Source organism: Homalodisca vitripennis, chromosome 4 (assembly GCF_021130785.1).
Source record: "Homalodisca vitripennis isolate AUS2020 chromosome 4, UT_GWSS_2.1, whole genome shotgun sequence".
Taxonomy (NCBI): Eukaryota; Metazoa; Arthropoda; class Insecta; order Hemiptera; family Cicadellidae; genus Homalodisca; species Homalodisca vitripennis.
The window spans coordinates 36,232,240-36,244,549 of NC_060210.1; the positions used below are offsets into that span (position 1 = coordinate 36,232,240).

General features: G+C 31.4%; 1 long non-coding RNA gene across 1 annotated transcript; it reads left to right on the plus strand.

Moving 5' to 3' along the window:
- The first annotated feature begins 4,706 nt into the window (after positions 1–4,706).
- Positions 4,707–7,757, plus strand: LOC124359158. The gene is made up of 2 exons (XR_006922124.1): positions 4,707–4,765; positions 6,521–7,757. It is a non-coding gene; the product is annotated as an uncharacterized LOC124359158 (long non-coding RNA).
- The last annotated feature ends 4,553 nt before the right edge of the window (positions 7,758–12,310 follow it).

Here is a 12,310-nt window from a genome sequence, read left to right on the forward strand (position 1 = left end):
TGGAGAGCGGAGCATTGTTGCGCATACTAGTATTTCTCTTTCCTCATTTGATACTCTAGAGTACTTTCTTACGACACTTCCAGTTTCTAATAACAGATTTTTCCACTTATTTATTGCTGGATTGTTAGGAGGTTCAACTCCCAGGTAGGCAACCTCAAATTTTCTAATTGTTTCTGTAATGTTGTAACGCCGAAAGCAACAGCCCACTCACAACATTTCACGTTTTGTACAACATTAATTAAATTTGTACAGTTATGTAGTTTATTATATATACAATAAAATGTACCGGGTTTCCCACAAAGAGGTGAACTTCAATATCAGTAAGACTGCAAGAAAGGAGGTTAGATTATGTTTTTATAGCTAAAGCAATGTTCTTCAATCAAACAGCTGTTTTCAGCAATGAGCGTACAAACAGCTGTTCTCTAAAACTGCAACGCAGTAATCAAATCAGGTTATTTAAGAAATGAGTTTTTATAGAAATCAAAATAGTAAAATTTTCAATATGTCACCATTTTGTTCTACAATAGTTTATGTAGACCACAATTGTATTATTGTTATGGTTGTGTTCTACAAATGGTAAAGTAATATAGTTAAAATTTAGTTCATTAGTCATTTAGTCATATATAATTATATATATATATATATATATATATATATATATATATATATATATATATATATTTCTTGTGTGCGTGTGTATGGTCCTAAACTCCTCCTAAACGGGTGGACCGATTTTAATGAAACTTTTTGTGTGTCTTCAGTTGGATACGAGAATGGTTTAGATTCATAATTCGGTCAAGTTTTAATAGTTTATTTAATTAATTTTTTAATAATAAATTGTTGTTGATGGTGGAGTGTTTTACATTGGATCCGCCAGATTGCGCCACGACACGTAATACAAAGTGAACTGTTACTTAACAACTGTGAATATTTTCAGCTGAAGTTCATCAAAGAGGCAGAAACATTTGTTCACATTTAAAATTTAAATTTGTAAAGTGCTTGATCAGTAGTGTAATGCAGATTGCAAAGATGAAGTTTCACCAATTGTTCTACGTAAACATTATAATATTACAACACAGCCATGTTTTTCTATTTTAATTCCAGGTTTTCCCGACAGTTTGTGCTGCTATCAAATTTGTGCGTTGTTTTGTAACATTCTGTAATTATTGTGTGAGTGCTAATTGTTATAATACATTAATAGAGATTGAAGATGTTTGAAGTGCATAAAAAACTATAGTTATTTATTAAAGTTATTTAACTCATTTTGCAAATTTATTGAAGTGAGTATATTGGTCGCATACCTCAAATAACCTAAGTAGCATACAAATCAAAAGGTTATGTTTCTATGTGTGAATATTGTTAACAGTTTAGATAATCAAGTTTTAAACTAATTGGATTTAAAATAATTTGTTGTAATTTACATTTTTTAATCTGCAGTCAGAATTGGTCACATAAGTTCAAATTAAGTAGCATACAAATCACATGTGTGAATAACTACTTATTGTTAATAGTGTAGGAATTGGTTTTAAATTAAATTCTGTTGGCCAGTTCCGATATTATACTGTAATTTTGAATTACTAATTTTATAACAAGTATATTTTTTAAATTTACAACTTAATTTATCGTAATGCTATTGAATGTACAATATTTTTTGTTAATCCTTCAGGAGTGTACATAAACAAATTAGATGGTTTTCCGATAAGGCTGAAGTATAATAAGTGGCCTCCATCACAATCGAATTATTGATATTTCTGAATAGCCTATCCAAACTACTATCCGAATTGGATTATAGTTATTTAAAGGCTGAAGTATAATAAGCAGCCACCATCACAATCGAATTATTGATATTTCTGAATAGCCTATCCAAACTACTGAATTTCATTATAGTTATTTATTCGGCAAATTTAATTAAATTTTTAATTATAAATTATTGTTGATGTTGGAGTGTTTTATATTGGATCCGACAGACTGCGCTACGACACGTAATACAAAGTGAACTGATACTTAACAGATGTGAATATTTTCAGCTAAAGTTCACCAAAGAGGCAGAAACATTTGTTTACATTTAGATTACATTATTATAAAGTGCTTGATCAGTAGTCTAACGCAGATTGCAAAGTTAAATTTTCACCAATTAATTGTTCTATGTAAACATTATAATATTACAATCAGCCATACGTTTAATCAATAATAGTCTTGAAAGCATAGAGTAAGCATGAACATATAAAAATAACACCACTTCTTATTTCAATATATTCTGTACTCACTTTGGAGGATAGAGATTATCCAGATATAAAATTGGAAGTTTTAGCTTTTAACTGAAATTGACAGTTTGTGCTGCTATCAATGTGTGTGTGTTGTTTTGTAAGGTTCATGTTTCAAAAGTAAATACGGCAAATAACATTAAAATATAATAGAATGAAGTTATAAAAAGTGTACTACGTGGCCGCGTTATAAGTTTATAAAAGCCAACAGGCAAAAAGAAGAAAATAAAAAATAAAACATCGTGTAATTATTGTGTGAATGCTAAAATTTTAATATTACATTAATAGAGATTATTGGTCGCATTATCTCAAATAACCTAAGTAGCATACAAATCAAAAGGTTGTGTTTCTATGTGTGAATAACTATTGTTAACATTTTAGATAATCAAGTTTTAAACTAATGGATTTAAAATAATTTGTTGTAATTTACATTTTCCATCTGCAGTCAAAATTGGTCAGATAAGTTCAAATTAAGTAGCATCCAAATCACATGATGTGTGAATAACTATTGTTAATAGTGTAGGAATTGGTTTTAAATTAAATTAAATTTAGATAGGCTAATCAGGAATATCAATAGAGGTTATCGAGATATAAAATTGGCAGTTTTAGTAAAATACACTTTTAACAGAAATTTGTAAATATTAAGTGTGCACTGATTGATCAGTTAATTTTTTGTTTATAAATAAATTGTTTTTTATCTTGGTATGTTTTAAATTGGATCCAGCAGAATGTGCTACGATCGCAGTTTCAAATGTTTTTCTATTTTAATTCCAGGTTTTCCCGACAGTTTGTGCTGCTATCAAATTTGTGTGTTGTTTTGTATCATCGTGTAATTATTGTGTGAGTGCTAATTGTAATATTAAATTAATAGAGAATCACATGTGTCAATAACTATTGTTAATAATGTAGGAATTGGTTTTAAATTAAATTCTGTTGGCCATTTCTGATACTATACTGTAATTTTAAATAACTATAATGAAATTCAGTAGTTTAGATAGGCTAATCAGAAATATCAATAATTCGATTGAGATGGTGGCCACTTATTGTACTTCAGACCTATAGGGAATACTTATTTAGTATATTAGATAAATTAAATTCTGTTGGCCAGTTCCGATACTATACTGTAATTTTAAATAATTATAATGTAATTCGGTAGTTTAGATAGATTAATCAGAAATATCAATAATTCGATTGTGATGGTGGCCACTTATTGTACTTCAGACCTATAGGGAATACTTATTTAGTATTTTAGATACCGTAGTCTACGTTGTTATACATTTTTATCTAGAAGTTACTTAAATAAAATTACATATTCAATAAGTTACTCATATTCATTGTTTACTATTATACAGAATTTTATTTTTACAGAAAAATGCCACGTCTTCGTGGAAGAGGACGAAATATTGGTCGACGTACTCGACACGCACAATTGGCCCATGATCGTCGATTGAATAGAACAGATCAAGAACACTCAACGGATAATGTAACTTTAATCGATCAAGTTGCACGTACACGTGCAAATGAAAATTCAGAACAACGGAATCAACGTCTCCGTGCTAATGCATTAAGACAACGTGAGGCACGTCAACGAACGACCAATGCACACAGAGAGCGTAACCAACGGCGAATGCAAGATAGTCGAGCATTGACACGAGCATCTCTTAATCGTCTCGCATTTGAATATGACCCTGAAATAGACTATTCATCACATGTACTAATTATGATCGGCAGTATGGACAAAGAGTGTCAATATTGTCATGCTTTGAAGTACAAAGATGAAACAGCTGGTTTATGTTGCACATCTGGAAAAATTTCACTGCCACCATTAAAACCACCACCTGAACCTTTAAAATCACTATTAGCTGGAACCACATCTCAATCAAAATTGTTTTTTTTTTAAATTCGTAAATTCAATTCTTGCTTTCAAATGACATCATTTGGAGCAACAAAAATTGTTCGTAATGAAGATGGACGTAATTTTGAATCTACATTCAAGATTCAAGGTCAAGTTTACCACCAAATTGGTTCATTGCTTCCAATGCCTCATGCTGATCCAATATTCTTACAAATTTATTTTATGGGTGATGAGGAGCAACAAACCCATACGCGCTGTGTATACAATCATATGGAGCAAATGGAGGAACGAGAAATTGTGGACATTTTGGAAACGTTTTTTCTAAACCATAACCAATTGTTACGATTGTTCAAGACTCTTTCTAACAGACTGGAATACGACAACTACGTCATTGTTATTAAAGCAGACAAAGTGCCCCATGGAGAGCACGCAGGCACATATAATGTTCCAACTCTTAATGAAGTTGCAGTTGTTATGGCTGGTGATCCATGTGAACGTCGAGATATTCGCATACAACGCAGAGATAACACGATGCAAATAATTCAAGACAATCATCGTTCTTATGATGCACTGCAATATCCGTTTAAATTTTGGGAAGGAGAAGATGGATATCATTTAAATATTAAACAACGGAATCCAACTACAGGTAAAACTTATAGATTATTATTATTATTATTTATAGAATAGAATAGAAAATTCTTTATTTTGCTGCAATACAATTTAGTACAATAAATACACATTTACAACTCTACATGAATATGTATTTTACACCCTTAAACATGTACAACAATAAATAACTATATTATACTTAAAGATAATTTTTAATTGATTCTTAGAGATGCTATTATACATGTTAGACGCAAGAAACAACCGAAACATCCCCCGCAAAAAAACCATTCTATAATAAAAACGGCATGACATAAATAAAACTATCAACATATTTTACCATCAAGAAACTTTGACTTATTACAAACAGTCCCTCGCAAAGGGCGCCCCAGTCACCCCAAACATCCAAAATACAATATACTTATATTTAAATTTAAATAATAGTTGTACATTGACTACATTATTTGAACAAACCATGATAAAAAAACACTCAAGTTTTCCAACATAACAATTGGTTGCAAATGAATACTCACTATGTTTTCATAACTAAGCAAAATAAATAGGTTATCCCCTAGGAAAAATTCCTGTGGTGGGATCGCCAGCACGTTAAAATTATTAAAGATTAAAAAACGGCATGACATAAATAAATAAATATATTATAAAACTATCAAAATAACTAAACATGTAATATCTGTGCAATAGTTAAGTTAAATTAAATATAATCAGAACCACATACAAAATAATATGTTGCGAACCTAACTATTTGCAATTAAAACTGTTAATAATGCAGTTGCAATAGTGTTCTATTGTACAATTTTCAAAACAATATCTAGATTTTCTGTAATAAAAAGCCACTTTCTTAAGTTAGACAAAAATTGATTTATATTAGAAAAAGATTTCAAGTTGGTGGATGATTGTATTAAAAACTCGGGGTGCAATACTACTGTAAAAATTTTGATACGCTGCTGAATGTGATTTCGGAACATGCATTACTTGACATCGTCTTAAGTTATGGTTTGTACTACGAGTCATTACGGAGAAAGCTGTACTTCTTACAAAAAATAGTTTTAACACTTTATAAATAAATAGATGCTTTAGTGGAAACAATTTCAAATCAAGAAAAATCGGCCAGGCATGCTCAAGCTTTCCCTTTCCTGCAATCACACGGACAAAGTGTTTTTGTAATATAATAATAGGATAAAGTGTCGATTGGTAGGCTCCGCCCCAGCAAGCAATTCCATACCCCAGCCTGGATCCAATGAGAGCGTGATACACATTGATCATAACCTTCCTTGGACATAATTGTCGAAGCAAATAAAACTTTCTTAAGCTACTGTACAGTTCCTTTTTCAATTTTAAAATATGTGACTTCCATGTTAGCTTACTGTCGATAATCAGTCCAAGGTATTTAATACTATTGTTCTGTTCTATAATCATGCAATTGCACTGTTGGTAGGTATTGTTAAAACAATTAAAATCATGGAATTTCAAAGGTGTTTCCAAATTGTACTCTGTCTTTAGACCAAAAATTAAAAACTTTGTTTTTTTTTCACTCAAAATCATGTAATTTTTATCAAACCATAAACGTAATAGTTTTAAATCATTCTCCATTTCATTTTTCAAGGTGTTTAAACATTTATTTTTATAAATAAAAGCTGTGTCATCGGCAAAGGCAAACACGCGACCCCTGAAGCGCCCATTACACAAGTCATTGATGTAAATCAAAAATAAAACTGGATTATTCTTTTTTTTAACCAATCATTTCTGTTTATCTTAAAAATGTTTTTATTTCCAGGTGAAGAACTGATCAAGAAAGTTAGTGCGATGAACTTCTACGCATACCGGTTGATGATTCGTGCTAATGAAGAAAATCACATTCTCCGATGCAGACAGCTATTTCATCAGTATGTAGTCGATATGTATGTTAAAATCGAAAGTGAGAGGTTACGGTATATAAAATTTAATCAAGTACAACTTCGTTCTGAGGAATACATTCATTTACGTGATGCTGTAATCGGTAACGTAGATGCAACGAATGATATAAACAACATCGGTACCGCATATATTCTTCCATCATCATACATTGGTAGTCCGCGTCATATGCAAGAATATATTCAAGACGCCATGACTTTACGTACGTGCATACAGCCGACCAGATCTTTTTATCACATTTACGTGTAATCCAAACTGGGATGAAATTAACATTTTACTGTTGTCAGGTCAAACAACAATGCATCGCCATGATATTACTGCACGTGTGTTCAAACAAAAATTAAAATCTTTGATGAATTTGATTACACATCACTCGGTATTTGGTGAAACACTATGTTGGCTTTACTCTGTTGAATGGCAAAAACGAGGTTTACCTCATGCGCATATTTTGATTTGGTTAGTGGATAAAGTATGCCCACAAGAAATTGACAAAATTATTTCAGCGGAGATTCCGGATCCGAATTTTGATAAAGAATTATTTAACATTGTTACTACTAATATGATCCATGGTCCATGTGGTACTCTAAATATGGTGTCACCATGTATGGATAATGGGAAATGTACAAAACGTTTTCCAAAACCATGTCAAACTGATACTATCACCAATATCGACGGTTATCCATCTTACCGTCGTAGAGACGTAGACAATGGTGGTCAATCATATGAATTACGCCTGTCAAACGGTGTAAGAGTAGATATTGATAATCGCTGGGTGGTTCCATATTCACCATTGCTGTGCAAAACCTATAAAGCACACATAAACGTTGAATTATGCAGTTCGGTGAAGTCTATCAAATACATTTGTAAGTACGTTCATAAGGGCAGTGATAAAGCTATATTTTCTGTTCAAAATGTAAACGACAATGATGAAATAACACGTTATCAATTGGGGAGATACATAAGTAGTAATGAAGCTATTTGGCGCATTTTTTCGTTCCCTATACATGAAAGGAATCCTGCTGTTATACATTTGGCTGTGCACCTTGAAAATGGACAGCGTGTTTATTTTACAGAACAGACTGCAATACAACAAGCTTTAACAGCTCCAAAAACAACTCTTACTGAACTTTTCAACCTTTGTAAACGACAAGATGTTGTTGGTCAATTCGCAAAGACGTTACTGTATACTGATGTTCCTAAATTTTTTACATGGAATAAACAATCAAAACGTTGGGAACCACGGAAACGAGGCATTCCAGTCCCAGAGTTCACCAATATATTTATGACAAATACTCTAGGCAGATTATATACAGTTCATCCTAAGCAACGCGAATGCTTTTTTCTGCGTTTGTTGTTGGTTAATGTTCCTGGACCAACATCCTTTCAATATTTGCGAAAAGTAAATGGTATTTTATATGACACTTTCTTTGATGCATGTTGTGAGTTAAATTTATTGGAGGATGATAACCATTGGGACCTCACACTTGCAGATGCAGCACTGAGCTCATCTCCACAGCAAATTCGTCAATTATTTTCAATAATATTGACAACGTGTTTTCCAACTGAAGCATCTACTCTGTGGAACAAATATAAAGACCCAATGAGTGAAGATATTTTGCATCGTATTAGAGCTACTAATCAAAATCCCAACATTGAATTCTCAGAAGAAATATATAACAAGGCATTAATAATGATTGAAGATATTTGTACTCTCATTTCGAACATGCCGCTCATCCATTTCAACATGCCAGCACCGAACCGCCCAGCAGCAGATATCATCAACAGCGATGTTCAACGTGAACACCAATTCGATATGACTTCTTTGGCTACTTTTGTTGCTAATAATGAACGATTGCTTACTGTTGAGCAACGAAATGTGTATGATCGAATAAACGTATCATTTGCAGCACAACAAGATGGATTCTTTTTTTTTGGATGCACCAGGTGGCACTGGCAAAACATTTCTCATCTCACTGATACTTGCGCGCATTCGATCACAAAATCATATTGCATTGGCAATTGCTTCATCAGGCATTGCAGCCACCTTACTTGATGGTGGACGGACTGCGCATTCAGCACTTAAATTACCTTTAAATATTCATACAAATCCCGAAGCAATGTGTAACATAAATAAGCATTCAGGCATGGCAAAAATTTTGAAAAAGTGCAAAATTATTATCTGGGACGAATGTACAATGGCCCACAAGCATTCGCTTGAAGCTCTCGACAGATCCCTAAAAGATATCAAAGATGATACTAGGCTTTTTGGTGGTACTCTACTTCTGCTGTCTGGTGATTTCAGACAAACATTACCCGTCATTCCACGTGCGACATATGCGGACGAAATAAATGCATGTTTGAAAGAATCTTATCTATGTCGAAGTGTCAGCAAATTATGCCTTACTCCTAATATGCGCGTTCAACTTCACAATGATCCATTAGCGTCAGAATTCTCTAAAATATTGTTAGACATTGGCAATGGTAAAGTTCAATTTTATGAAGATACACAATATATAAGACTCCCAGAGAAATTTTGCAACATGGTGGCTACCAAAGATGACTTAGTAAAATGTGTATTTCCAGATTTGCAACATAATTATACCAATCATGCATGGCTATGTGAGCGAGCTATTTTAGCCGCAAAAAATTTAGATGTTGATGCAATCAATTTTAAAATACAACAATCTTTGCCTGGTAATGAAATTAAATTCAAATCAATTGACACCGTTGTTGATCCTGATGAAGCTGTCAACTATCCTGTAGAGTTTTTAAATTCGCTGGATTTACCTGGAATGCCACCACATAATTTGCGATTGAAGATTGGTTCACCAATAATTTTGCTTCGGAATTTGAATGCTCCGAAATTGTGTAATGGAACGAGACTGGTCATAAAAAAAATCATGGCCAACATTCTTGAAGCCAGTATTTTGAGCGGAAGATTTCAAGGTGGTTGTACTTCTACCACGGATCCCAATAATTCCTTCAGATTCACCTATACCATTCAAACGTTTGCAATTTCCAATCCGCTTGGCATTTGCTATGACTATTAATAAGTCACAAGGTCAAACAATGACAGTTTGTGGCTTAGATTTAGAAAATCCATGCTTTTCTCACGGCCAGTTACATGTTGCGTGTTCCAGGGTCGGAAAACCATCTAATTTGTTTGTGTATACTCCTGAAGGATTAACAAAAATATTGTACATACAATGGCATTAAGATAAATTAAGTTGTAAATTGAAAAAATATACCTGTTATAAAATAGTTTGTTTCAACTGTTTTACCTTCAGTTTAAATAAGTTTAGGTTTTCATTTAAAACATCCTCTACATTTCACTTCACTCATGTTATACTCACACACTATCGGTTGGTGGAAGTGTGATTAAATGTACATGTAATGACGTTAGATATAGTAATAACTTTAATATAAATTTTTATGAAAACAGCCCAGATTGTTACAGATTAATCAAAGTTTAAAATTCTCGAATTAAAGACGTGTGCACAGGACAACGTCTGTCGGGTCTGCTAGTATATATATATATATATATATATATATATATATATATATATATATATATATATATATATATGCGTGTGTGTGTGTGTGTGTGTTTGTGTATTTTATGTATGTATGTATATATTTGTTAAGTAAATCAGTGTTACTGAATTATTAAATTTATTTTAAATGGTCTCATTGTTTACAACCCAATTTTACAGGTTTATCACGTCATGTAGCTGTAATAAAGAATATATGTTAAATATAACTAATTTGCAACAACATAGGTTCGTGATTAGAGACGCTCGTCAGAAGATGTTAATTGGTTCAATCAAACCGGCCTGCACTCATGTGTCAAGTATGCGTTTGCTCATTGCATGTTCACGATTTAAACAATTATCTAAATTATGTAAGGGAATATTTAAATCGAAATTATACATTAACTTCGATGTTTCTCTTATGGCATAGTTATAATAATGCATAACAAATATAAAATATTTAATAGTATATACATAATAGGAAATTATAACGATAAAGACCTATTACCAAATATTAAATATTAATTATTGTTTTATTACTTATTTATAAAATATCTCAAATATATATAAGTTGGATATGATCCAAGTTTAATGTAAAAGTACGGCATAGAATTATGTTTATCTAAAACGCTTTTTAAATAATGGAATAAGATAAAACTATGCATCTTTCCATAATAATTTATGTATATTTGTAATTAAACTACTACCAGTTCATATACACAAAGCTATATGATGTAAAAATATTTCAAAATCTTGTATTCGTATGATATTAAGATTGCCGTCTTTATATCCCTGTTTTAATTGAAAGTATAAGCCCTTACAAAAACTTTTTAAAATCCAGTTTAAGTAGTTTACAGAGATGCGTTTTATTTTCAAATTATTACAGTTTGCCTTAACAATACTAAACATTTCACTTATTGTACTCAATTCTGGGTTCTTTTTTGAATTTAGTGTAGAATACGTTAGTTATTTACTAACCTAACCATAATAATGGGAATATAAGAAAGAGTTAATCGGTACCGTAACAGGTTTAAACATATTGAAAGTAAGATACCAGCCATAGCGGATATTAACAGCTGTAAACGAGTATATAAAATGGGAAATCTGAGTGGTTTATTATTTCCCATCGTTCACACATTCTGCAACAATACAACGGAAAACTTAGCAACAGTAATATTTGGATATTTATTTTCAACTAACCAGAAATAAAGTATATACTAATATAAAAAGTTGTAACTAGAAAAGCTATTTAACAGTCAACAGTTTTTTTACGTGTTAACACCCACCAAAATGTGTTTATAGTTTTCGTTACTTTGAAAAAAAATTTTTAAAGCTTATGTAACAGTATAAATAATTTATAAAAATGTAAGTAAGTTATATAATATTTTGTAACAACTGTTTAATTTCTTTTAAATTTAATATCAACATTTAACACTAGCACTCGAATAAATTATATTTCCGACAATTTCGAGTTTTCATTGTAGTCATAATATGCGTAAAAGTGTATATTTAAATTAACACTCCATATTAAATTTATCTTTGATATTTTAATCAAATAACTGAACAAGCATTGCATTCTTATTATATTTGATAATGAACAGTTAACAGTTTTAATAATTATTAATATTAAAAATTAAATTATAATATTTAAATACCAACAAAATTATAACTGTTTCTATTGAATAAACAAAACTGATGCAAAATTTAAAGCTTTAGCTGAATCCAACGTTTTTCTAGAGATTATTTAACTTGTGCAGTGAAATAATATTTGGGTGCATTATTTATTTTTTATTTTAATTAGCATACCTATAATTATTACAGTGGTGGAAGGATCATTTGCTAAACTAATATATCCAAAAAACAAGCTGTTTCCAGATATCAACAATATCAGACAGTGTAATTGAAGTGCCAGACTCCCTTGAGGATATTAGAGCAATCAAGATAGCACCAATATATTACGCTGAAAGATCGTAATCCACATTGTGGCGAAAGCTTTCTTATCAGCCGATGTTAGCCACTAAATTGGATTGTACCAAGCTGCTAGTGGGATATTGTACCAATAAAGGTATCTCTGCAATAGGCCAGTTAATATTTTTGTGGTTCTCTGAATATATAATCCTGTT